Source organism: Tympanuchus pallidicinctus, unplaced genomic scaffold (assembly GCF_026119805.1).
Source record: "Tympanuchus pallidicinctus isolate F22 unplaced genomic scaffold, pur_lepc_1.0 scaffold3, whole genome shotgun sequence".
Taxonomy (NCBI): Eukaryota; Metazoa; Chordata; class Aves; order Galliformes; family Phasianidae; genus Tympanuchus; species Tympanuchus pallidicinctus.
In genome coordinates, this window is record NW_026294747.1 from 81,766,012 (window position 1) to 81,793,028 (window position 27,017).

General features: G+C 39.2%; 1 protein-coding gene across 1 annotated transcript in view; it reads right to left on the minus strand.

Moving 5' to 3' along the window:
• The window catches only part of CALCR (calcitonin receptor), a 132,099-nt gene that overhangs the window by 64,469 nt on the left and 40,613 nt on the right, over nt 1–27,017 (minus strand). The window lies entirely within an intron of this gene.

Genomic DNA, 27,017 nt, shown 5'->3' on the forward strand with positions numbered 1-27,017 from the left:
AGCCGGATGACGTTTAACAAAAGCAAGAGTAGAGTCTTGCATCTGGGGAGGAATAATTCCATGCACCAGTACAGGTTGGGGGATGACCTGCTGAAGGGGAGCTCTGCAGAAAGGGACCTGGGTGTCCTGATGGATGACAGGTTGTCCATGAGCCAGCAGTGTGCCCTTGTGGCCAAAAAGGCCAATGGCATCCTGGGATGCATTAAAAAGAGCGTGTCCAGCAGGTCGAGGGAGGTGATCCTCCCCCTCTACTCTGCCCTGGTAAGACCTCATCTGGAGTACTGCATCCAGTTCTGGGCTCCCCAGTACAAAAAAGACAGGGATCTCTTGGAAAGAGTCCAGCGGAGGGCCATGAAGATGGTGAAGGGCCTGGAGCATCTCTCCTATGAAGAAAGGCTGAGTGAACTGGGTCTGTCTACCTTAAGAAAAGAAGACTGAGAGGGGACCTTATCCAGGTCTATAAATATCTAAGGTGTGGGGGGCCAAGTGGCGAGGCCAGACTGTTTTCAGTTGTGAGTGGAGACAGGACAAGGGGAAACGGCCGGAAACTGCAGCATAGGAAGTTCCGCACAAACATGCGCAAGAACTTCTTTACAGTGAGGTGACGAAGCACTGGAACAGGCTGCCCAGGGAGGTGGTGGAGTCTCCTTCTCTGGAGATGTTCAAGACCTGCCTGGATGCCTACCTGTGCGACCTGCTGTAGGGAACCTGCTTTGGCAGGGGGGTTGGACTCAATGATCTCTGGAGGTCCCTTCCAATCCCTACAATTCTGTGATTCTGTGATTAGCACAGAAAGGAACTTGATCAGTAGTATATACTAATGTCATGACTCAATCACACACAGGCTTTGGTGACAGTACCTGCATAAGGAGTCCTTCTTTTGCCTTATTCTAGCTGCTCATTGCCACCTGACTAGTGCTACTGTCACAGCCATTTAATCTTTCAAAATGATTGGTGCATAGGCACTTCAGATGATTCTTCAATGCAGATATTTCAAGGTATGTACAAGGTTTTCCTGAGATCATGCATACTGCAATGAACACAAGCAATTATAGACAATGTACCGATAGCTATTTGGATCACTGGAGCTAATATAAGAATGATTATTATGAGGATTTAATATTGCAAATTTTGTTTCATTTGCTGAAGTTCTCAAGCAGATTCTAAGTTCTGACTTGATTCATGTTCTTCTACTGCTTATCTTTTTTTTTTTGTAAAGTTCAGCAATGTCCTTTCTTGATGTTAAGATAACATGATGTGCTTCATACATTTAAGTTTTAAAACATTCATATTTAGTCATATTTAATCATATGCACATGGTTAAAGCCCAGTATTTTTCCATGATTGTTCTAATTCTTCATCATCTGTTGCTTATAATAGTTCTGTACGAAATCCCAGTCTGGTTTTTAAACTAGAATATTGTTCTGTATTTCTCTGTTAATGTAGCATAGCATTATGTACTAAGATATTCCACTCATTTCAGCTATTACAGTAGTACCATGGGTACCTTGGGATTAGTTCTGAAGCTCATCTGAGGAACAGTACAACATCGGTAGTGTCATCTCTTTTGTCATCTCTATTCTGACTATTACGGTTTTAATACTAAACTGAACAGGGCTATAATTACAATTACCATTGGGTTATGCAAAGATGGGACTACCTTATCCACTAGTCATTTGCACAAGTGGCCTAACATAGCCAACAAGGAGGGCCAGAAAAAGGTGTAAGAGTGAAGATTCAAGAGAGGGCAGTAGATCAGCATTGACTTGCTGCAGACCAAGAAAACAATAAGAAAGAAAGGCTTTTGGGAGGAATAATGAGATAAACTTCTCATTTAATTATTCTGCTCTGATTATTCTGCAATGTCATATTTCACAATAGTGCTCACATATCTTTGGAGGAAGATTTTAACAACACAGTACGAGACTAGTAGGATTTGTGACCAAATACAGGAGAGTGATGCAACAAATACATCTTTCTCTGTGCTTGTCTTACCCCTTCAAACTTTGAAAATTCACTCTCTGCCTCTTCATTTGTCCAGCACATTCTTTAAATAGATTTGTTATCATCCATGCGCGTTTTTCTCAGGGTGAATAGCTGTACGCTCGCCTTCAACCCCAGTGTCTCCAGGATTTCTTAACACTAGGACTTGTAGATCCTTTCAGGGAACACTTTACTACTCAGCACAGGAGGACACTGACCTGCACTGCTTGTGCCAAGGATGGAGCAGGAAACACAGGGAGAGGCACGTGGGTAAGAAACATGCAAACCAGCAGCCCCTGTTGCTGAGTGCTTAGGGAATTTGGATCCAAGGAGGCTGCAGGTCTGTCTCAGAGAATCACAGAAAGATTTGGTTTAAAAGGAACCTGTAAAGATCACTTAGTTCCAACTCTTTTCTAAAGCCAGGGACTCCTTCCCCTAGATCAGGTTGCTCAAAGCCCTATCCAGCCTTGCCTTGAAAACCTCTAGGAATGGAACATACACATCACCTCTGGGCTACCTGCTTCAGTGCCTTACCGCATCATCACGAAGAACTTAATTCTTAGATCTCATCTAAATCTACTCTCTCTTAGTTTAAAACCACTACCCCTTGTCCTATCACTATGTATCTTTGTAAAAAGTCCCTTTCCAGCTTTTTTGTAGGCCCTCTTTAAGTACTGGAATGTCTCATAAGGTCTCCCCAGAACCTTCTTTCTCCAGGATGGATAAGATCAGTTCCCTCAGCTTGTCTTTATAGGAGAAGTGCTCCAGCCCTCTGATCATCCTCGTGGCCAACTCTGTAGCTGCTCCAAAAGGTCTGTCTGTTATGGGACCCAGAGCTGAATGCAGTACTGCAGGGAAGGTCTCACAAGAGCGGAAAGCAGAAAGGGACATCCATCTCTCTAGACCTACTGGTCATACTCCTTTCAATGCTACCCAGGATATAATTGCCTTTCTGGGCTGGAAGAGCACATTATTGGCTCATACTCAGTTTTTCATTCACCAGAACTCCCATGTCATCCTCAGGATTACTCTCAATCTACTCATAATCTAGCCTGTATTCCTGTATTCAAGTTTGGGATTGACACAACCCAGGTGTGGGTCACTGCACTTGGCTTTACTAAACTTCATGAAGTTCATATGAGCCACCCCTCAAGCCTATCCAGGTGCCTCTGGATGGCATCCCTTCCCTCCAGAGTGTTGAACGCACCACACAGCACCACACAGCTGGTGTCATCTGCGAACTTGCTGATGTGCCACTGTCCTTGTTACTGATAAAAGATGTTAAATAATACTGACTCCAAGGGGATATCAATCATCACCGGTCTCCACATGGACACTGAGCAGTTGACTTTAAATCTTTGAATGCAACCGATCAGCCAATTCTTTACTTATCAAGTGGTCTATCTACCTGATCTATGTCTCTCCAATCTAAAAAGAAGGATGCTGTGTGTGATATCAAATGCTTTGCACAAGTCCAAGTAAATGTAAACAGTTGCTCTTCTCTTATCCACCAGTGATGTAACCCCATCATAGAAGACTGCCAAATTTGTCAGACGATGATTTGCCCTCAGTGAAGCAATGCTGGCTATCACCAGTCACCTCTTTTTTTTCCATGTGCATTCACATAGTTTCCAGCTTGGATTTGTTTTGCCAAATGCGTCTGGGGGAAAGTATTAAAATTATTTTTTCATTCTCATCTGGACATTTTACCTCTGCTTTCATAATTTAGGATACTGCTTTGGGCTAAGAGTCAGCTTTGCAGTCACATTATTATAATCCCAGGTCCTATGCAGAGCAGCACTGCAGCACAGCAATAACAGCCCCTTTAGGCAAGAGAAATGCCATGGTTGTGATTTTGGCTGTGAGAAGGAAACCAAGCCAGTCCCTTTTATTTCCTATGCACATGCTCTAACTAGTAGCCAACAATGGTCTGCCAGTAGATTGACTGGAACCATTATCTTCTCACAGACATATTTCTGAGGGAAATGGTGAGCTCTATTCAGTGTTTCCTATGCCAGAAAGCTGGTGATCATCAGTGCCAGGTGGCAAAATGTGCCTCCTTACAGCCTCTAGTCAAACTTCTAGGATGATAAAGTAAGGCTGAAGATGTACTCGTTACCTTTACACAGCTCCCCAAGCCGCATCTGAACTTTTGGGTAATCACCCTAAAGTTTTCATCTGAAAACCTGAAAAACACAGGTTCCAAATTCTCAGTTTTAGGTGTTGGGCACCAAAAGTCATTGCAACACAGTAACTGCAGGCATCTACGTGATTTGTTGGATCTTCTCTCATTCCTTTTAGTAGTCTTGGAGATAATTTAACTATCAGGGAACCACATGCCCATCTGCTAGATGATTACCTAACTGTTACTCAAGAAGATCACTATTAATTTCTATTATCCTTCCTGGCAGAGTGAGTGAACTGCATCTATAGAGCTGAGTGGGTACTATGTAAACAAACAGAAGCTATTAGCTATGGCAAATAGGCAATTTCAGACCTCTACAGATCAAGTGATCAAATAAATATACTTTATTGATTCACTTGGATTACATGGGACTTGCAATACTTGAAGCTTCATTTTCCTACTGAAACTCAGTCAACAAGAATGGGCTATTTAACTCTAGGCTTGCCTATAACCAAAACCTTGCTAATAAACTGAACAAAAACAGAAGAAAAAAAAAAAAAGAAGAAGAAAAACTGCTGCCTTGGCTGAATTTTGTTTTAGGATAATCACAAGTTTTGAAAAGCCAACACAATATACATGTTGGTGATCAAGGTGATCTTATACATTAAAGAGAAAGTGGAAGATAGCTATTCTTTGACTGACTGACAGATAACTATATTTTGAAAGAAATGTAGCACAGGAAACATGGTTTGAACGTTAATCATACGCAATGCTTCTGCATCCTCTAATTGCTAATGCAAAGAAGGTGATTCTTTTCACAAAGCAGTAGCCAAGAAAATACGTTTTTAGTACTTAGGAAGCCACATCTCATCTCTAGTTGATGGCCAAAAGGTTTTAGGAGGCTTAAAATAAAGTGGAAACAAATAAAATTTCAGGAAGGGACTACTAAAATACTTAAATGGAGTTGGTATCCAAGGTCTGCATTACTCACAAGGACTGGACGGTGTCATTTTAAATGTACTCTGGGAAGCTGTAAAACATAACATATTCCAGTTCAAAAGTATTAACAGGAGTATCTAAAGCACTTCTGGAAGTTCAGTGAAATAAGAACATAATGACAAGGCAGTCCTAGATGCACTTGGGATGCACATATAAGGAGTTAAAGAGAAGCAAGAAAATCCGGATGCTAAGTGATGAACTTATGGGTGTTTCTTTTTCTATTTCCCAATTTCTTTCTGCATGACATTGGCAGAATCTTTATTTATTTAGATGAATGCAACCACATACATGACATTCTTCCCTCTGGGATCAATACTTTTTTGATTCCATAAATTGAAATTTTTGTTAAAAGTTTTTCTTCAGCTGGAGCATAAATTGGAAAGAAAAACAGTTATTTGATATTTCCTCATGGTCAATTCCTTCCCAGTTTTCCATTCAGTCCTTCCCCAGGCAAACTCCCACTGGTCCTTTTTTTGTAACTATGCATTGCTATAGATTATTTAAGTGAATATTTTATGGGGTGGGCAAAGTAACAAGGAAAAACATTATACTTTTTTTTATTATGTCACAGTTTTTATATAAATCACATAAAGTGTGAAAAATCATGCAAGTGGATTGCTATAAATCAAATGCACATGACACACATTTAGACCATTTTGCTCCCACTTGGCAGCAGAATAGCCTTTGTTAGAGCTGGATGTGGGATGTAGGTTTCACTTCTACTCTGACAAATATGAGCATTTTTTTTCTTTTTTTTTTTTTTTTTTTCCCTCAGGTCTGGCTCTAATTTTATAGCAGCTCTGCTTATAACGAATAGAAATCCTAATTAAGATTTGAAGTCAGAAGATGTTACATTGATCTCACAGGGCTGTACCTAACAGGGCTCCTAAATGAGCTAGTAGAAACAAAGAAGCTTTAGAGCATGCAAGTCGTCCTGTGACAGTCTCTAAAGAAAGCTGTGTGTGTCTGAGCTCTCAGCCAGCTTTCACAGATACAACAGCTGGTCTACTTGAGAGTGATTACCTCTGGTGGTAAATCTTGCCTTAGCTATGCTCTTAAAATATTACACCTAATGGAGCACTGATTTTTTTTTGCTACAAATCTAAACTACAATAAATGAAAGTGAACTGACACTGTTGTTGCCTTTTACACTGTTTTTACAACTGATGTGACAGTCAAAGATACAAAGCTGTAATGAATGATGCAGATATAAAGAAATGTGTAAGTCAGCAAAAAAAAAAATACAATCTCAATTAGTTACTACAGAATAATCAAATACCACTACTGTAGTGTTTGATTACTCTGTTGCTCCTATCAGGAATTACAGCACAGGATTAGATTGAATATTAGCACTCATTTCAATTAGGGCAAAATTTGCACACTATTCACTATGGCATTATGCATGCGTTACTAAAGTCTAACAATGAAATTTACATATGATAAATTACTATCAATTGCTACTTTGCCAAGAGGCAGCTATTAGCCATTTATATTAAAATTCTGAGAAGGATTCCAGAGTAACATATATGAAAATTCTTATTTTCAGTGATAATCATGGTAACAATGCAGGCAAGTTTCATAGGGGACATGTACGCATGGGTGAGAATAAAGGGCCGAAGGGGTCTTTTCAGGGACTTGCAGAGAGATTAGTGTTTTCCTTATGGTTCCTCTTCTCTTCTGTCAATTAGCAAGGAAAAGAAATGAGGGAATGTGTACACTGTGCTCTTGCTGCCCACTGTGCTGAGGCAATCTCAGCACTGGTTCCAGTGAAGTGCAAAGGTTCTCATTCTTCAACAGAAGCTACAGGGCAAACACAACCCTGCCAGTCCAGGGTTTTCCTTCTTCCACAGTATTGTTAAGTGAAGCTGTGGGACAGCCCTGGGAAGCTAACCTACACACTTTTAAAAGGAAAATGGCAGAGCTCGAAACTAATTCTCCAATACTGGCAGAAATGTCTCCTCAGAACTTGCTACACGTAATGCAGATTTTCATTTTCATGGGCCTCTTGGCATTGTCACCATCTCACTTGCTATTACTCTGATTACTTCACATTCATTCTCTGGCTTTATACTCCTTTCATGCATCAATTCTGTATGTGAGATTCTAATCACACAAATAACGCACAGCTTTCTTTTGTCTTAGGGCTTTGGTGGGTTGCAGAGGAGGCTCTGAACCAGCTTGTTAGCCACAACTAATACACAATGGGTAAAGCAACATCTGGCGTGTACCTGCTCTACCAGTAAGGCCGAAAGCCTGCGGGGCCATTGCAATTCTCAAGCAAATCAGTCAAGTCCAATTTATGATCACATCCAACACAGTATGTTTTCTAAGGCTGCCAAAACCAATGCTGAATGCTTCCTTATGCCAACTTTTGGTAAAATCTTGATACACTTTGGCTAAAGCCTGTGTTGGGCAGGGATTTGTTCTGCTGGAGCTCTTAAGCTGAATTTCTGGCTCCACTAGGCAAGAAATTCAGAAGCAAATCCAAACTGTCAGCTGAAGTCACTAATGAGGATGAGCCTACAAATTTTGAGTCAGCTGAAAACAGGGAGTCAGTTTTGCATTTCTGAGCACAGCCAGGACCCACGCAGGTGCCACGGGGCTATTCTTCAGTTTAGCCTATAGACTTGGATACTTCTGAACTAACCTAAGCAAGCTTAGGGTTTTCCCTCATCTTCCTACCAAATTCAGCTGCAGAGACAATCTTGATTACAAATGATACAATCAAATAGGAATAGAAATGCCTCCAATATAGCAGCATTTTTGTAAATCTTTTCAAAATGAAAACCTGGAAATACTCCGTAATTCTCAGCAAGATTTTTCCTGTTAAAACATAGGTTGCCAATGCTAGCATTTATTTCACTGGCAGTGAGTGAAAAGACCTGAAACCTTAGCCTCTAAGTGCTGTTAATAACTTCAAATATCCAAATATCCATCCATGATCAAGAGCTTCATGTGGAAAAATAATAGATAAGTCTCTTTCATAAATCACATTGACAGTGCTTCATATAGCAGACAGGGGACCAAAAGGAAGACTACTTGGATAAGCACCGAGATTCATAAAAGACTTCTAATAGCTTTGGAAATAAGTCAGCACAGCCTATTCAGCAGCACTAGGGCTGACCTTGCTTGACACCCTGACTGCCTCACTGAATCCACACTGTGTGTGTGCTCTCACAGGGCTGACAAAATCTCAAAGTGCAGGAATTTAAGAAAACCTAGCTTATATGAGCTCAGCAAAACTTGTGTCCTGGGGACTTTCGCCCTCCTTCCAGTGTTGATTTTGCCTGCTGGTGGTGCACAGTTTGGGCTTTTATTTGTTGATCTGCAGCTTTTCTCTAAATGACATGTATTCATCCTGATGAAGCACCCGACCTTCCTATGGAGCATATTTTCCAGGCAGCACTATCTCAAAAAGCACGTAAAGGGTATTTTTCTCAAATAATATGAATATTTCTATGTACTAACAGCACAGAGCATATACAAGGCTAGAAAGTCTTGTTCAACATTATATTGATTGAGTTGTGAGTGAATATTATGCAAGTTGTTTGCCAAAGTGAGTTGGTAAAACACCGATGTGAAATTTGTCTCAGTTTAACAGCAAATATACCTGGTAGTACTACATGTCTACAAAATCCTTAGCACTTTTCTACAAAATTCATCTAGGCTCACTGAGCTCTTGCTATAGATTTCTACTCTGTGCTTACAATGCATTTCAACAAAGATCATAAACATTTTCGTCTCTTTGACAGTGCGCTACAGTGAATTCCTGTTTAGTGTAACAGCCATGTAGAAGCTTAGCTTTAAGTACCATTTTAAATGCTCTTTAACTAATGTGCTGACATGAGGCGCGCTGGTGTTCCACAGCTGAAGTCACCTAGGCGATGCAGTGGGCTTGCCTGCTGGATGCTGTGCTGTTGAGCATGTAAGTAGCATAAAGGAGTGTCCAATGGAATCTATGTTTAAAAGGATCCATTGCAGAATGAGATCCTTTCCAGATGGGAATTTTGGTGATCTCATTGGCAAATGCCCACAAGATTGCAGGCAGACAGCAATGCTTATAATGTAACATTTGATAAGGAACAGTGGGACTTTTTGCAGAAGAGATGATATTTCAGTTTCCTTCAATTTTATCAAGTCCCAGGCAAACAGACCAGCCAATTTATACCTACAGGAAGTACAGTGAAATTTATAATTTATTAAGAATGATTTATTAAGGAATAACTTCGCTGATTAAATGTGTAAATAGAATAAAATGTACTGCTTAATAAAAACTCAATTAAACGATGATCTAGTAGAACCAGCCTAGTATATGGTCTCCAGCCCAGAAGTATTGTGTACTAGAGTTCTCAAAAGCTACTTTTCTATGGTACAGCTAAGAAAACCTTCAGTTGATACCTCATCCAGAATGAAATTCCATCCTGCCAGGTACTGGAGAGCCAAACAAGGGGTTCAGTAGATGGGTAGTCAATCACAATCAAGATTTTAGGATATGCTTTGTTAATCAGTGATGTCTTTTGTCTCCCAGTTAAAGTGTCAGCTAGCTAGTGGTCAGTAGCTGGAATAAGAGGAAAGGAATGAAAAGAGGTTTAGGCAGGAAGCAAATGCTCAGTGTTTTTTATTAGTAACTGCAGGTTTTTATTGGGATTTCTAATCAGTGGATATGTACAGAACATGCAGCCATTAAAAAATAAAATTATCAATGGAATATAGAGTTGTACATATAAATATGATATAAACAACTACTGTAGTGGCTCAAGTTTTTAACTGTCTTCTGGCAATGTTTCTGAAGAAGCCACTGAACCAGGTCCGTTCCCTTTTCTGATATTAATCTGGAAACTTATTTAAATGCAAGAAGCTCTATTAATTGAAACAAAACTCTTTCATGATTCCTTTGGTATAAATAAGAGGTGTAATTTGAGCTCTCTGGAAAGCTGGAGAATATGTTTTAATTGGAGTTTTAATTGAATGAAATAAATAGCATGTGTCACTTCATCGTGAATGGGCTCTGTAAGCACCAGAACAGATCAAAATACACATAAGTTGAAGCAAAGAGCTTCTTTCTACACAGTGTATTCTACACTGATTTTGGCTGACAAACTGAGAAAGAAAGAAGTGGATTTTCAGACACAAATGAGATTCCTTAGAAAGAGCTATTTTCACATAATCAGAATGATTGGGTTGAAACCCAGTAACAATACACCAAACTCCCACTGGATAATCCAGATGCATAAATCATGGAAACTGATGAAAGAAAGATAGATGCTTAGAGCTCTCACATGAGGTCCTAGACACTGCCAGAACTTCTGGTAACACATACAGAACCAGCTCCTCAGGCTGATGGCCAAAAGGATGCAGTACAGGTTGGCTTCCTGCGCTGCCAGAGTCCCTGTCATTGAGAGGAATGTATAGCACTCAGTTTGCAATGGTCACATCATTTTGAAGTAGATTTGCTTCTGAGTGCTGTTTCAGGACTTAATTCCAGGTCTAAGTCATTAATTATATATTGCTGATTAAGTAGCAATAAGCACCTGGCCCATAAAATCTAAATGAAATGAAATGCTTTTTAAATCGCTATCAATTTTGAAGTTGTAAGCAGTAGTTTTTTTTATTTAGTTTTTGCATTGCTTTAGAAGCAGTGGTGCCATTCAAACAAAGTGAACATTTGGCATTGATTTCAATGAAAAGCAGTTTAAAGCAGACAGAGAAAAGGAACACCACAAAGAAAAGGCCAATCTCCCACAGTGAGCAAAGCAGACAAAAGGCAAACACTTCTACTCACGATGGATTTCTTATCAAAACTCTCTCCCTGATAATAAGTATTTCCAAGCTGGGGTACACAACACTGTTCACACAACCAGCCATGCCTTGCTTAAACCGCAGCTGATAATGAGGACTTGGGAGAAAGATAAATAGTCAGTTCTACTGAGGTCTTACAAAATTTAACAAAATGTATGTTCGGACTTTCTACCAGGAAACTGGTCTGCGAGAAGTTTGTTTCCCCCTCCAAACTCAATCTGTACACTGACCAAGCTGAAGTTCCATTAAAGACCAACAGAGGTTCCAGTGCCAAAACAGTGCTTAGTTCCCCCAGTTTGCTAAAATCACAGCACAAGCTATTGCTGGGGATACAATTTTCTTATACTAACAGAGCAGTCTAAGTGAATCCATGTATTAGTTTTTTTCTTGAAACTGGTTTTCAAAAGCCAAATTCATACACTGGCAGCTTGCCAAAACTTGAAGTCAGACACAGAAATAATCTTTTATATTCAGAAGAGCCAGAAATGCCTGTGATTTGTGACTATGTTGTATCAAGAACAGTTACGATTTCTAATCCTCCCTAAGAAGGTAAGCTGTTTTTTTTTACCTTCCAAGGTCAAAATTAAGAACTCGGTTAAGTTTATGACTTAAGCCTGACTTAATGATGAATTAGTAAAAAACAATGGAAAAAAAAAATCCTCAAAGAGCTTTGAGATTGAAAAGAAAATCTACAATGGTGATGAGGTAGTACTGCGAAAATTAATGTGATTCTCTATTGATACTATAAAATAAGCCTAATTTCTCTTTCAGTGCACAGTGAACTGAAGGAAGATAAAACTTTGAAAGTCTTCCTTCTCCCAGTGCATAACAATATATTGCAAAAACTGCAGCTTTTTGTGCTACATAGAGAGGTGTTAATTCATTTTTCATACAAAAACAAGACCAGTATCTCCTTCATTACTTACAGCCACATGGAAAGAAGACAGCAATTTGCAGGATTGGGACTGAGAATGCAAATCGTGTCACCTTCATATTCCAATAGGCTTAACACTTCCACAATTCTCCCTGCCCAAGGAAAGCAAGAAGCTGCTTCAGGACCGGGGTGATAGTGGGGCATGGTGCTAGCTACCGGTTTTGACTGAGGTGGGAAGGATGATGGGAAAGGTGGTTCTTCTCTTGTCCAATTTTTATACATTTACAAAGAAATCTGTTCAGAAAGATAGGGGAAAATAGAGTGCAGAGTTATGAGTTTTAACAAGAAATCTATAACGAAGATCAAATAATATTGAAATTATCATTAAAAAAATCTGCTTTTCCTCAATTAAATTAATAAGTTTCCCATAGAATTGCTATGTTTTAGGTAATATAATAAATTCTTTTAAAATCTGATTTTAATCCATCCTTGGAAAAAACATTTTAGTATATTCTTTTGAGAAGGCACATGGCAGTTTTCTTCACAATCAAGACACATACAAAACATCCACACTGAGTTTGTGTGATCTATCCACCCATGTATCTTCATAAAACTTGTAAGAAAACTATTGAACCTTGAGAAATGACCTTTTTGGGAAAAATGGACAAGTGGATACAAAAGTTATCAGCAGATGACAGGCTGATCCATATGTGTACAGCCAGGCAATGCCACCAGGGAGCCTTGATTCCCAAAAAAGAAATCAAATATTGTTTTCTCTATTTATTGTTGTAGTTTTGTTTTGTACTATTACTTTTCACTTTTGGGGGTCAGTTTTTCAATGGCTTGAAAAAAACACACACTGCATGCAGAAGTTGGGGTGCAAAGCACAGATGTTAGCAAGACTCCTATCTTTTGAATACAACATGAACAAAACCAGTACAAGTACTTCTTAAATATCCCTCATCCACATTTAACTGTTTTCCTGCTGAACAGCAACCACAGCAATCACTGAAATGTCTACTGCTCGGAAAAGCTACAGACAAGCCACAAAATGAAAGGCAACATGAAACTACTGCAGCAGATTCTGAATTGTGAATCTTGACTAAAAATTGCTTTGCTTCCTATGGGTGGAGTATATGAGAATGACTTAGTGTCTAATGTGCAGTCATTCCTGATGTACACAGAAAACAACAGTCCAGATCAAGAATTTTGCTCTATAGACAGATAAGAAAGAGATTTGTATCATGAAGGGCCTCACAGACAAAGTGATAATCCAGCTCTTTTATCATCTAGAAAATTTGCCACCTGCTCTGTTTTCTTTCTGCATCAAGTAGTGGAGAAGTCTAGGATCTATACGTGGAGACTGTACATCTCTGTATGTATAGCTTCATGCCTGTATGGAGGCAGCTGAGCTTCAACCCATATCATACAGTCTCAGGAGACAGCTGTGTAAAAGAAGCAAAGACACAACCCATGGCAGTAAGTGCAGGGAGGCCCACCCACAAGGTCCCAGAGCAAGGAAAGGATTTTCTTCCAGCAGAAGATTAGAGAGAACTGAAGAAAGACCCACAACATATTTATTTCTTACTATTAAACAAATTTGTTCTCTTTCTCACTAACGTTTCTTTCCAATTCATCTCTTTGAGCTCTCAAGATCAATTTGTCTATAAATGTAGTTATATTGTCATAAATCAGATAAATATTTTCTTTACATCCAGACCAACATGAACCACAATAACAGAAACCTTGCTTTAGTGATTTATGCAATACATAGGTATGCTTTAACCAATTTTCTGCCAGTGTATCTGTCCACCCGAATTGCATTGTTCGGAAGCTCTCACAGTTCAATGTCAAAGCCTTTTTAAAAACCTCCCTCAGTGTTACAAGTTTTAAAGAAGCAGCAGTCTTGCAGTCCCACACAGAACCTTTGTCTTGGAGACGAAGGAGATGAGCAGACTGAAATACAGCAGTACAGATGCCCATCCTTTATCTTAGGCAAGTGAGAGTTAAGCACCTGCATGGCAGTACTAGCACTGCATGGAGAGATACATGTTTTAATCTGAAGAGAAAAACAGCAACACTAAGGCACACAATCTAGAATGCTTGATCCCTTAATTAAAACCTAGCTATATCTAAGATCATGTCCATATTAGTGAAAACATGATGCGTAGTTCTCAGAAGTCTTCCTTGGGGTTTAATTACAAGCCTGAAATGGACCTCTACATGGGAACTGTTGTTTCATAGCCTAATTTCTTCATCCTCCCTGAAATGTTAATCATGTTATAATCCAGCCTTTATACACTGGAGGATTTTTCCAGCCAAGAGAATAAAATAGCTTAAATATTTTTTTTTCCAGAATAAAATAACATCTTGGTTACTTCATCATAGTCACAGTACATACTCATCCTAAATCCTTTTCATGCCAAACCCCTAGGAAATAACCTGATCGTAAAATAATGCTAACTTCACATTGTCCATCCCTTATTAATGCTGTAGCACAGGAGACAGATACAATTGACACAGGAAGTCAGTGCACTGGTTTCATAGCAAGCAAAATCTTGCCAAACAGAATGGCCTATGAATGTATCATACCAATGAAATGCAAAGTAGTGTTAGAAGTTGGCTATCACAGCAAGCACCATTATCTGAGTGGAAGGAAAACCTTTCGAACAGAAATTAATTTTGGCAGAAACATGAGATTCTGTCCCTGTACAGACACAAGCAAAACTCTTCTTTCTATAAGATGCTGAATGTGGAAGATGATTAATAGACAATAGAATGGATCCACACTCTGAATTGTGACACAGTGACTCAAGCTGAAGAGCCTTTTACTTCCCAAGCAGACACATTGATTTCCGCGTCACCACTAAAGACATGAAGATCAATTCAGCACGAGCAAAGGCACTGGGATCTGGCCAGTCTTTCTCTTGTTGTGGTACTTCAGATCTACCCACAGCCATCAGATATTAGAAGAAGCACAATCTTATTCAACAAAACAACTTCCCAGAACTGGCCTGACATCACTACCGATACAAATTACTGCAGTAACAAAATAAGTAAAGCTGAACTGTGTTGCTTTATATTTAACCAAAAAGTGCAATTGGGAAAATATCCATTTCTCTTGAGGAAAAGTAGAATACTGTACAAAAAAAGAATTGCTATTTCTCTTCTTGTAGCAGTTATTTTCTGGAAAGTAACATTACTGAGCAATTTGAAACTGAAGAGAGCAAAGTGTGTGCGTTTTCAGGATGATGCTAGTAAGTTTGAGCAGATCTTGTAGGAATATTGTAAGAGCACGTTCTGCCCCTTCCCTTCTCTATGCAGACACACCCAAAGAACGTCTGAAGATAAGGGATGGAGCCAGGAATAGTAAATGCACTTCTCTGAATGATGCTTGTAAAATCAAGTCCTTTGGGATGTTTTTTTCTTTCTTTTTCAAAGGGGAATTTTAGAAACACTCTAACTTCTCATAGAGATGGCTGCATCTAAGCTATGCATCCATCTTTCCATTCACACTAAGTTGAGCCAAACAGGCACTTGCAGGACATCATTCACTCACATCCTATTTTAAATGGTTATTTTACGTTGTATAAATTAGTACCTTTACGAGCCTATTTCTACATCATCTCTGAATTTCTACATTGGCCACATGAACAAGATCTTCTATCTGTACAAGTTGCAAGAGAACATCTACTCAGAGACGCTGGGAACACCTGTGCAAGCCCTGCCCTTGTTTGATACTTCAGAGTGCTTTAATACATGCCAAATCAGTACATGTAATCAAATTAACCTGAAGACATTGAACTAGAGTTTACTCAAGTCAAAGACATTGTCCAAGACATTAGTCTGAACTACAATGTGTCAGCTCTATGGTTAGAAATGCAGTCACGTGAGGTTGCACACAATTCCCCTATTAGGGCAACAAAGATAGTGTATCATGATGCTTCAATGCCATTTAACTCCTTCTATAGAGGTCTCCCATTGAGCTTTGCTACAACATTACATCCTACAATCATGAGAATCAATCTCTCTCCCTTGGCTCAGTGAAAGTTTCAGCAAAAACCACTAGCTAAGATCTACATGTTTAGTATATGCAAGTAAGACACAGACAATTTATTTCTGACATCCTGTCCTCTCTGTCTGACCCCTACAATGTCACAAATTCTAGTCTCAGCAAAGACTTTTCTGTTTGTTTGTAAACGAGCCATCCTGAACCCAATAAACTTTTCTGTATAAAAAAACTATCGGAACATTTATGCTCTAAAAGGTTTTTATTTCAACAAATTGGCATTGCCCACCAAAATAATAAGGCAAAAAATATGTTTTGTTAAAAATCTCCAAGCAACTTCAGAAATAACAGAATGGCCCATTATCTGTTAAGTCTGACTCAGACTAGAAATGTATTTACATTCTCACAGTTATTCAGAAGACCACAAATAAATTATAGCAATTTACTCTAATGCACTTTTATAAGATTAAATCCTTCAAATCAGCTTCCTGTAGATCACACATGAAAGAAATGATTGCATTGCATCATCAAACTCTATTGCCAAAGGGTCCAGCAATAATTTGTTTGCTGGTTACAGTAAAAATGCCCATTTTCTCTAAACGATGGTGCTGTATTGAAGCCAGATTTCCATCAAAGATTTCCAATACCTTTATGAGCTGTTCTGAACAGAGCTTTTAGTCATTCATTTCACCTGGCTTATTAGGCTCCTATTGGAAACAATTTTAATTATGATTATATTTTTGTGAGTGCTGCTGGAAAGAAACTCTAATAAGCAGCCCAGATTTCTTCGTATCAATTCTCAGGGTATATTATTTTAAGATGCTACAAATAATTCAAATTCAAATACATACAAAGAAATGAATGACTTGCAACAGTCTTATACTTTGCTATTTATTAGTGATAAATTCAAAGCACTGCAATTATTCATTACACACTGACACTGTTCACCCTCATGTTTAATTGATATATCTAGTTTCAGCTACAATGCATCAATGGTCACAGCAGGATATGCAACACTGAAAACCAGAGCACGATGGCAATGATAGCACTGTATTTTTCAGGGAGACCAAAATGTGCAAAAAGGTGAAAACAACAGGATCAAAGATAACTTCAAAGGCATATTTTCATTCCTCTGGGTAAGTGCAGCTGGATACTGCACTGGTATAGAAAACAGCTTGCAGATTTCCATTTACAAGGCTCTTCTGGGGCCATCTGGGGTGTCTCTACTCTCTCCTATGGTTGAAATGGTAGCTAAAGCTGCTTCATCAGGGAGCACTAGCTTTTCAAGAACATGTAGAAATTGTTACAGTAACGTGTGGCCAAGGTTCAGTCCTCCCTGTCTAGGTGTGGCTCACACTTCAGTTCATTACTCTCATTAAACATTTTAGAAGGTGCTGCAAAACTTACAAATTTTTTCAGGTATAAAATCTGAAGTCCAAGAAAACAGCAGTATTATTTACTAAACTGGTTTCATATTCAAGACAGAGCTGGTGGCAGGACTTACTCCAATACTGATGCTTGGTTCTCACACTCAAATCCTTCTCACAAGGCAGTTAGAATTTGTAAAGGTTTGCTAGCAACTGCTAAAGGCACAATTAATTACAGAGAGGCCTACTTATAGAAGCGTGGGCTTCAGGTGTGAATGTGTTTGGAACACAGTACTTGAATTTTAGAAATTTGCTTGTGTCCAAATTTTCAAAGACTGAAAAGTAAAGTATGACACTTATGCTCTCAAAAATCTTAACCTTCCCCTCTTGAAGAAGTGACCCCACCTCAGAACAGATCCAGTGAAAAAGATAACAGTAAAAGTGAACTCAGACTGTTTGAGAACATCTGAATAAATAAATTGGTTTTGCCTCCAGCTGGTTTTCAACTGATTTCACTCGGTGAAACAAAAAATGAACAAGACATTTCTCTTTGTTTATATTTCATGAAATTTGGAAAACAAAACATCAAAGAAAAAAATTGAGTCATAAATCACCTATTAATACTGCTATTTTTACTTGAGATTCACATGGTCCCTCCCCATGCTCCACAAAAAGCTGTGGACAAGAAATTCAGACTGCAACCAGCCTGCATGAGTAGGCAGCCCTTTCTGGATGCTCTGGATTTTTTTTAGGAAAACAATGTTTTCAAGGCCTATTTGCTGTAGATGAAGAAGATATAAGAAAGCAGAACAACACATCACCGTGAGTGGGCAAATAGTTGTACATAAAAATATTGACAGCTTTCACGTTTGCTTTCATCTCCTGGCTGACAAGTGCAAGTGCAGGGTGTTGAGTATAGCACGTCCTTTCAAGTACACTTGTGAGGCATCTGTGAATATCTGAATGGTCTGTGAACAGCTCTTTTCACTTTGTCAGATCAGATCGAGAGCGGAAGACTGTGCTGCTAACTTGTGGTAAAAGAGCACTGGAAACAAGCTGTCATATCTATGTGCTGTTTCCCACGTATTTGTATTACTTTGTGGAACACTACTTAGCTCTGTACTTTTGTACCTATAAAATATGAGTCACAGGTAGAACTCTACAGATACCTAAGTGTACAGATAAACAGCATGCCACATACTAAAAAAAATGTGTGGGAGTCTACTGTAATATCTCAAGAGATGCCTTGAGAGAATGTCCAAAGCCTTACAGTTAATGCCTTTCTTCTGCCGTCTGTAATATTTGCTCTGTACAGGCTTAACTCAAAAAGTTATCTAATTCCTTCACTCAGAACCTGTGTTTGTCTTTCACTGAGACTGGCACCAGGGCTCACATGCGCTACCTGTAAGAAGGATCATGGTAGTATTTATGTCAAGAGAGATGAGACAATTATTTGACCACAGACAAAGGAAAGGGTGCTTCAATATCCAGGTAGAAGTCAGCTTTATCAGAACTTCTACCTAGTTACTTCAAGCTTTGTCTTGAAGTCAGTGGTATATTGTATACATGAATATTTGAGACACACATCCTCCTGTATCTCCAGGGAGCAGTGCTTTCCTTTTATCCTGCTAGAATTTAATTAGGTGAAACATTAGATTAGAATACTATAGCATATAAACGCAGCAATACAGTTCCATCTGTAATTAGCTCCATCTCAGGAGAATTACAGGAGCCAAATAAGACAAAGCAATTCTTTTTCTGCTTGCTAATAAGCATGTTAAGCTGAACCAACATACAAAAAATTAGCATGCCCTTCCTAAACTTCTTCCATTCTTCTTAGTCTTTATTTTTTGTCTTGGAGGCCAACTTCTGCCTTTCAGAGAAAGAAGCTGCAAAGAATGAAAGTCAAACACGACTAAGTGACAGCTCTGCTCCAGAGAAAGTAACATCCATTTGGGAGCCAGCCATTGCATTTCAGGAAGCAGTCAAATGTTCTCCTAGGAGCCACCAGTTCAGTCAAGCTCTGAGTATATTTATTTGAAGTAAACAAGAGAACATATGTTGTGACATCTAATAGCAGTACTTGCTAGTTAAATAGACTGGAATAGAAAAGTGGTACTTTTCTACAAGGAGATGAGCAGTGATGTGAAGCCCGCAGTCTCTCGGGATCCTGCACAATCAGGCTGCATCAGCACACATCAGCAGAGACCAAGAGCAGCAGGCATCATGTTCTACCACCAGGAAAAATGGAAAACCAGACACAAGATTTTGTTTTACTCATGGTTTGATAAAACAATAAGAAGTCCCAAGTAGTATACTTACAGAAATACTATGAAATGAGTTTCTTGTTAATGATGACAACATGAGTTTCATTCATTTTCACTATCAAAGCCCTGGAAACCATGGACTTAACCTGTGCCACAACTGCAAGCATGGAAGGTAGAACTTCCTATCAGCTCTTGGGAATACACTCAGTTCAAATGGCATAATCAAGTCCTATCCTAGCTTTTGCATTCTGATTACTTGCCTGTTGCTTAGTATTCCAATAATGATTATATGACAAGGGACAAATTCTAATGTCTTCACACAGTTCTGAAGGAAATGTCAGCAGAAGATTAGAGGAATCCATAAAGCCTGAATAGAATTAAGCCAAGAGCATTTTAAGGCCTCAAATCTGTAAATGCTTTTCTATGTTTATTACTGTGCATATGAACATTTGTCAAGATTGCAAAAATTAGGGTTTTGAGGTTTTTAAGGTTGTGAAATTTTATTCTTTTTGCCTTGCCTGTAAATTTAACCTGCCTTTCTTACCTGAAGGAGTGTGGAGCTGCTAAGAGAGAAAAAGAGAAAGCTGCAGAGTATGACTACATCAATTTAGAACAAGCCAGAAGCAGCACAGAGGCGTTCTTTGATGATTTTGCTAACACAGTACACAGATTATTTCCCCTGTTACAGAACGTTTTCAGAATGGTGACTTCCTCTTGGTTACAAAAGAATTGGAATATTTTCAAAAGTCCAGTGTTCTACATAGTAAGAAAAATATTCTGCACATCTCAGTTCCTACATGTACTTTTAAAAGTTGTTTTGAGCGGTTAAACCTGAACTCCATTCAGAAATTAATTTTCTTCTTCCTAACATTACAGCACTTGAACTGTGTTTTCTGACTCATCTGAACAATTCTTCATGTAGTTCCCAGAGAAGAATCAATTTAGCAAAACTAATTCATATTTCCATGAAAGAAACAACGTAAATGACTGCACAAGAGAATCAGAACAGTCCTCCCACAGTAGGTGTTTATCACAACTCAGAATTTCTTTTTATAATTTTGAGAAATAACTGCTTGGCTTTAATTTAACCAAAAGATGTGGCCAGTGGTCCTTGTTTTTAGTTTACTATGTATAATAAATGCAAATACTTTTAAGCACTGATTAGTAGCATTGTTAGTTTGAATCTTTGCTACTGGTGAACTTAATTAAGAAGAAAGATGTTTTCATTTCTCTTTTCACCAGGTTTTCATCCTCTCTACATAATCAGCAACATTTTCTGCTGGTGTAAATTCCTGTGCTTTCTCACTAATCTATGCTAACTTGAATCCACAAATCAATTCAAATTATTATTTAACCAAATTATATTTCTATAAGAACAAATACACAACACAAATTGCTGTGCAACTTGGATTTTTTATAATCATATGTAGGTTTAATACTAATGCTGCTTTGCTATTTAAACATGGCTTTTTAAATACAGTACTCTGATTAAATCAGTGATGATTTAATCAGTATTTAATTACTGACCCTTTTCAATTGGCTAGAAGCCCTCAAAAATGAATTAAAAAATTAGTAAATTAATCTTCATTGTATGAAGCCAATCAAATACACTAACTCAAAGCTAATGTGCTAGTAGCTTGTTGGTGTAAATTTTAATGGTCAAATTCAGAAGCAAAATATAAAAATGAAAAAATATGAGAAATAAGCGGTCCAAAAGAAGTACAAGCTTTTGCAAATTCATGTCTAAAATATCCTTATGAATACCAATGTAGTATTTTGGTCTTCTTTCAGTGCAGAATAATTAATCTTTTGTTAGACTAGTCATGTGAGGATGATAAGCAGTAGCAATTCCATGGAAAGTGGAAAAGAAAGAAAAGGCCTAAGCATTTCCTGAAAACCTGATGTTATATTGTTGTTCACAATCACACTCATTTGCATGTTTCGTGCACTGCTGGCTATTAATCACAGACTTCTGTAATTTCTGGGCTTGTGCATAATGTCAAGTCCATGTCTATATACATCTGCCCACCTCAATCAGCCGCAAATTCTCGGGGCTGCTTTGTAATTCCTCCCCATGGAAGAGCTGGGCAGTGGACAAAGCAGATCAGAAAAGGAGGTTCAAATATTTGCTTGCCTCTAAAGCTTACTTTGCTTCCCTAATGCTCTTATTTTACAGTTGGATGAATACACAATATGAACCAATAATCCTTAGAGGACCTCTGAATATTTGAAAATAAAAGAAAATGAAACAAAGACTCTGCTTATCCCCAAAAACAGACTTCACCATCCAGCTCCACTTTCTAATTTCACTAGCCAAGTATGCTCGTAGACTAGAAAAATAATCATAAAGCATAAATTAAATGAATTGCTTTATTTCTGGAAGTAGCTTCTCATTCTATTAATTTGCCAGTTTGCTATCTGTCCAAATGATAAAGACATTTAGCTCATGACTGCTTCTGCTTCAGGGAGGGAAGTGATGTGAATACGATCAGAATATGAGTGCTACTGAGCTATTCATTTCCACTACTGCAATGATATAGAGCTTCAAAATTAGGACCACAGCCTTCCCATGATAATTGTGGTACAATCTGGTGTAGAACCCTGTTTTAGAGAGTGCCATATACAGGACAACCACAGCTCAAATCCCACTAGATGCTTGTAACTACACAACTTTGTTAGCACTAGCATACAGTTCTGTTTGTTCCCACTGTTTAGTATTATACATATTTCATCACTGTTTGAAACCAAGTGTTATCCACAATGCCTTTGTATTTACTATGCTGCCTCAGCAGGCCTGAAGAATGCAGAAGATCCACTGAGTTAAATGCATAGTTATTTGCTGTCTTGATATGTGTTGAGTTGCTTCAAACTACAAAATCGCTGCAGTTGCTAACAGCATTTTACTGAACTTCCTCTAATTTGTAATCAACATATGAATATAAAAGGGAAGTGTGGCAGATCTTATTTTGAAAAGAAACCATAGCCTTCATGAACAATTTCAAAGTGAGATGCACTCCCAAAATGAAGCTATTATATACCTCTGTTACATGTAATGCAGGAAAAGTACATCCCTCCCTCCAAAACCTCAGAGAAAGGCAGAAAGGTAAGAGGCAGAGTAAGCACTCCCTGGTAGGCTCTGTGGGGGACAAAGCCTGGGTGAACATAATTACAAAGACGGAAGACCAGTACCTGAGCATGTGCATGCTGCCCTAACAGACAGAACCCTTTCCCGGTCATGAATTCAGGTTAGCTCAAAAATTAGAACTCATGTCTTGCTCCAGAACTACCACCAAATTAAAGTGTGAATCACCTACTCCAGAGAATAAATTCTTAACAAACAACAGCGTTACAAACATTTCCTTGTGCCAGACCTTCAATCCTGTTCTCTGAGGTTGGTTTCCAAAAACTTCCAGGCTAATATCACTTAGCTTACTCCGTAGAAGAGCACTGAAGCAGATGAGAGAATGAGGTGAAAGAACTAAAATTATATTTGTTTAGTACACTATCCTCCTTCTGACACTTCTGCGAACTTTGTGAGAACCTGTGGAGAGGGATCACATTAGCAAAATATGACAGTAAGCTGAGTTTTCAACAGCTATTGATCTGTGCCTCATCATTCAGCACTTAGGTTCCTGTTTTGAAAACATCCTGCTTCTTAAGGCCTTTCTCCCTGCTCCTAAACAACCTTGCAAAAAGGAAGAGAACGTGTCTCAGCAGGTTAGGTGTAAGGTGAGGTTTCAAAGGAAAAAGAAGGCTGAGAGCCTTCTGAGTGAACATAAATAGGTGAAACAGGAGCAATGTAGCTGGCTGCTCATGCTTAAAATGCCTAAATCCTTTTTCCAGAACTCGCCCTTACAACTTAGCCCAGTGAAGTCAATGGCATTTCACAACGATTTGTTTCAGTTCATATTTGTAATCTGTAGCACAGCAAGAACACACATCCTTATCTGTATATGTCCAACCAAGCCCTCAGTTACATGACTATCTTACACCATACACTGGTATTACCACCATTCTGTCCCTGGGAGAATCACAGCCTGAATTCAATTCTAGTGCACATTTTAAGAGCAGAATCACTGGGATGTATTTCAGCACAGAATACTTAGACTGATATCTTGTAAGTCTGGCACTCATTTATTTTTGAATGTTGTAAAAAATACATTGCTTTACCATTTAGCATGCAATTTTAGTACTAAATATGACAGCAATAATTCTAGGAATGAGAGAGGTATTTACTATAAACAAATCCAAAGAATAATATGACATATCTCCCTCCAGAATCTCTTTTTCAGTCAGTTATGTGTTGCAAACAGAGCATACTAAAGAGCTATGAAATGCAAACCATTTAAAGAGATGGAAATGACAGAAATGACATCTCTGGGAAGTCAGAATCATAGACCAGGATGCCAATAGCCTGACACTGGGCATACTGCATAACTCAGGTTCAACTAAAACATCAGCATGCTATTAACAGTGTTTCAGCTGAGATCAGGACACTCTCAACTCAAATGTTAGAGTCATAGAAAAAACAAAGTTGGGAAAGACATCTAAGATCATCCTGTCCAGCCTGCAATTAGTGGCTGCAGACCTCAGGCTTCATGCTCAGTACGAATGTTCTTTTTGAAGCTAGCATCTACTCATGCATCACTAACTCAAATTGTCTGTGCCACAGCAAAAACAGTTTGGCAAAATGGACTGGTCTTCACAGTGTGACAATGGCTATGAGTACAGACATAACCCCTTGTTGACAAACAATTTAATCAGTACACTTAATGTACAAGCAGTCTTGTTAGTCATTTGCATGTCCCAGCAGCCAAACCGCTCTCACAGACAAAAGAGTTCAGCTCTTCTGACTGCCCTGAAGATTTATAGTTCAATGGCCGCACACAAAACCCACATGCAGATGTCCCTCACCCCAGGATTACGTCTTCTTAACTTGCATTAAAATATGGATCAGGAATATGGATTCTGGTACCACAAATCCAGTTATTGTACATTCTGACTAATAGCCTCATTTAGGAGAATCTTATCCACAAGAAGATATAAATGCCTATTTAAATAGAAACGTGCTAAAGCCTCATTGCAATTAACAAAGCCAGAAATAATTTCAGAGATACAGATTTAGGTCTGCATTTTTGTGCTTTTCTAAATTGAAACCAACGAGAGCCAAATTTAATAGGATCATTGGCCATGAATTGGGCTATTACTCCACGTTTTTGTACTCAGCATTGTTTACCATGTTCTTCATGTTCTTATCTCATTACATTTATCCTGGAGATCTTCCCTTGAACATGCAGTGTGAGGGCTGGTAAGCACCAATTAATAGATAAGTAGAGGAAATGACGGATGGCTTAATTTTGAAATAGGAAATATTTAAAATTCACACACAGCAGTACTGAAGCTCTGTTCAGCTCTCTCTCTTCACTATCATTCCTTTCTGCATGCATGATAAGTCTCCAAGTTAAATAAATACACCCACTTAATTGTGAGACATATTAATCCTATTTATTTAACTTGTGCCAACTTTTAAACTAGTGGCAACTCATGATTCTAATCATGAATCAAGCTTCCATAATCTCTCATAGACACCTGAATCTCTGGAAGAGCTCTGCAATTCAAGGCAGGATTTCACAGAATCACAGAATCGCAGGGGTTGGAAGGGACCTCCAAGCCCTCTGCCAAAGCAGGTTCCCTACACCAGGTCACACAGGTAGGCATCCAGGCAGATCTTGAATATCTCCAGACAAGGAAACTCCACCACCTCCCTGGGCAGCCTGTTCCAGTGCTCCATCACCCTCAGTGTAAAGAAGTTCTTGCACACATTCATGTGGAACTTCCTATGCTGCAGTTTCTGGCCATTTACCCTTGTCCTGTCTCTACACACTGCTGAAAAGATTCTGGCCTCGCCACTTGGCCCCCCACACCTTAGATATTTATAGACCTGGATCAGGTCCCCTCTCAGTCTTCTTTTCTCAAGGCTGAACAGACCCAGTTCACTCAGCCTTTCCTCATAGGAGAGATGCTCCAGGCCCTTCACCATCTTTGTGGCCCTCCGCTGGACTCTTTCCAAGAGATCCTTGTCTTTTTTGTACTGGGGAGCCCAGAACTGGACGCAGTACTCCAGATGAGGCCTCACCAGGGCAGAGTAGAGGGGGAGGATCACCTCCCTCAACCTGCTGGCCACGCTCTTTTTAATGCATCCCAGGATGCCACTGGCCCTCTTGGCCACAAGGGCACACTGCTGGCTCATGGACAACCTGTCGTCCACCTAGGTCCCTTTCTGCAGAGCTGCCCTCCAGCAGGTCATCCCCCATCCTGTACCTGTACATGCAATTATTCCTCCCCAGATGCAAGCCTTTACACTTGCTTATGTTAAACCTCATCTGATTTCTAACTGCCTAGCTCTCCAGCCTGTCCAAGTTTTGCTGAATGGCAGCACGGCCTTCAGGCATGTCAGCCAATCCTCCCAACTTCGTATCATCAGCAAACTTGCTGAAGGTGGCCACTATTCCCTCATCAAAGTCATTGATGAAGATGTTGAACAAGACTGGACCCAACACCAACCCCTGAGGAACAGGCTTCCAACCAGACTCTGCACCGCCAATGACAACCCTCTGCGCACTGCCAGTCAGCCAGTTCTCAACCCACCTCACTGTCCACTCATCTATCCCACACTTCCTCAGCTTTGTTATAAGGATGTCATGGGAGATAGTATCAAATGCCTTCTCTGGGTTAAATTGTAACTCAAGATCAGTTAATACTGAGAAGCAGCAGCAAACACATTTTCAAAATACTGTTTTTATATTGATTCTCAATCACTTCCTTAGAAGAATACAGACAACCCTTTTGCTCCCATGGTTTCATGTCACTGTGAATCCTTATTTGTCAGACAGATGTGCTTTGTGCACCAAAGCAACAGTTAGCCTGTGAAGATGCTCAGTGAAGCGCTGGGTGATGTGAAGCAGATGTGCATGGGTGGAGCACAGTTCTCAACATGCTTCTCTCTAGTCATTAGGAACAGTTCACAATGTGTTCCACAAAGCATCTGTGGAGAACAGCTAAATGACCCCAGATAAAAAGAATTATGTGCAAAACTTAGCATATGACCATTCATTTAAGATCAAAAAAGTACTCAAAGTGAGGGTCTTGTTTGCTTTCACACATACATCGTGGCATCTGAAGGGCATTTCACTTTTCTCTTCCAAGCATGAAGTCTTCGTATTCTCACATTATGTAGAGGTAAGATTTGGAATTTATTTTGTAGTGCATTTAATTTCAACAGCAGCAGCTAATACTCCTCCTTACAAGAAAGAAGGCCAGTAGTTTTCAGAAAAAGTCTTTCTGGTCTTCCACACACTACTTCACCCTTGATAGAGAGCTGGTTACTGAGAAGAACAGTGAGCTAAGAACTGTCTTTCATAAATCACAGAATCACAGAATCACAGAATTGTAGGGGTTGGAAGGAACCTCTAGAGATTACTGAGTCCAGCCCCCCTGCCAAAGCAGGTTAATGCCACATGCTATAAGGCAGGTTTCAATTTTTGTTTTCACATTACTTTTTAAAATTTATTTCTATTCACAAATGGTGAACTTG